The following is a 1,714-nucleotide window of genomic DNA, read 5'->3' on the forward strand; positions in this document are numbered from 1 at the left end:
CGGTCAGGGGAAAGTGGGATTCAGCGCTGGGCTCTTCCCTGTTCGCTCGCCGCTACTAAGGGAATCCTTGTTAGTTTCTTTTCCTCCGCTTACTGATATGCTTAAGTTCAGCGGGTCGTCTCGTCTGATCTGAGGCCGCACACAGAGGTTTCTTATGCGGGGGCGAGGGCGGAGGCGGAGGGCCGAAGGCTAGGGGCGAGGGGCGAGAGCCCGGCACGAGACCGAACTCCGCGACACCTTCCCCCCCACCCCGGCCGCTCGCCCGCCCGCTCACTCGCCCGCTCGCTGGGTTTAATCGGCACTCGCCACCCCCGCGTCCGACTGCGCGGAGCCCCGCTCGGGACTCGGGGAGAGACCGTAACGGACGTGGACCCGGACCTACTCGGCTCTCCCTCCGTTCCCTGTACGGAGCTCTCTCGCAACACGGGCCGCGTGGACTGGCTCGGAACCGAGTCTTCGTTTGGGAAGACGAAGGGCCGTTTTCAGGCCCTGCGAGCTTCCAGCCGCGGTCTCTCTCTCTCAGCGGGGGCGCGGAGACCGATCGATGGGTAAAGCGACCCTCAGACAGGCGTGGCCGCGGGATGGACCCCCGCGGCCGCAATATGCGTTCGAAATTTCGATGATCTGTGTCCTGCAATTCACATTAGTTAACGCAGATGGCTGCGTTCTTCATCGAAGCACGAGCCGAGTGATCCACCGCTAAGAGTCGTATTCGGGTTTGTGCCCGGCCCGTTACAGGCCGGGCGAAGGAAGCCATTCGAACAAGAGACAATTTTTGCCAATATATTTCAAGCCGGGTGCCTTCCACCCCCGTGCAGGGGGGGAAAGGTCATTGAACCTGGGCGTCACCACCGGACCGAGGAGTTACGGCCCGGGGGACGATCGCCCGAGTAGGTGCCCGAGACTTACGTGGTTTAGGAGACCGGGGTCTAGGCACCCGCCGTTCCCGGCGAGGCCCAGGGGTTTGGTTCGCTGCGTTACGGGTCCCGGTCTAAGGCATTCAGGCGTGCGCTCAAAGCCAAGCTCTCCACCCCGGAGGGTATGAGCGAGGCCCGGTGGTACGCTCCCAAGTCCCCGCTTAGGGGAAGGCGCTGGGTAGATCCCACCTAGTCAGGACCGGCGGGCACCGGCCGTCTCCTTTCGGGTGTTTATAAACGCATCCGGGGTTCGTGAGGCCCCTTCAACTCGCGCACCGGCCTTAGACTATTATACGGTCCGTCTCTGCGAAGCCAACATCGGGGGTATTTTGCATGCGCTCTTAAGCTCCGCTCTAACCCCGTGAGGGGAAAGAGTTTCGCCCGGCGGTACGCTCCCGTCCACCACCGCCCCCTGTGCCGGGGGGATGGGTTCAGGGAGATCCCACCGAGGCCGGCGAGCACCGGCCAACGCCCTGGGGGTGAGTAAGCCCCTTTGACTCGCGCACGCACAATCAAGCCTTCAACGATCAATGGTTTTTTGGGTTTAACTACCCGGCGGGCGGCTCCGGCGCCACTCTTCCCCCCGCGAACGGGAGGGGCGGACCGGGGTACCTATGCACCTAAGGCGGTCCTCGCATAACCCCGAGTTCCGAAGCCGGCTCGCTACGTCCACCCACCCGGAGGGGGGAGAGACTCACGTCGGCCGACGACGAAAGGTACGAGGCTTCTGCGGTCCATACCTTGAAGGTACCCGCCGGGGGGGAGGTTCGGCCTCTCGAGTCCGACTCGACAACCGG

General features: G+C 63.8%; 1 non-coding gene across 1 annotated transcript; it reads right to left on the minus strand.

The window, feature by feature from the left end:
- Nucleotides 1-554: 554 nt before the first annotated feature.
- LOC136684591 (5.8S ribosomal RNA) lies at nt 555-708 on the minus strand. Its single transcript, XR_010799733.1, has one exon. It is a non-coding gene; the product is annotated as a 5.8S ribosomal RNA (ribosomal RNA).
- Between the last annotated feature and the right edge of the window lie 1,006 nt (nt 709-1,714).

The sequence above is a fragment of the Hoplias malabaricus genome, unplaced genomic scaffold (genome assembly GCF_029633855.1).
Source record: "Hoplias malabaricus isolate fHopMal1 unplaced genomic scaffold, fHopMal1.hap1 scaffold_29, whole genome shotgun sequence".
In the NCBI taxonomy this organism is placed as follows: domain Eukaryota; kingdom Metazoa; phylum Chordata; class Actinopteri; order Characiformes; family Erythrinidae; genus Hoplias; species Hoplias malabaricus.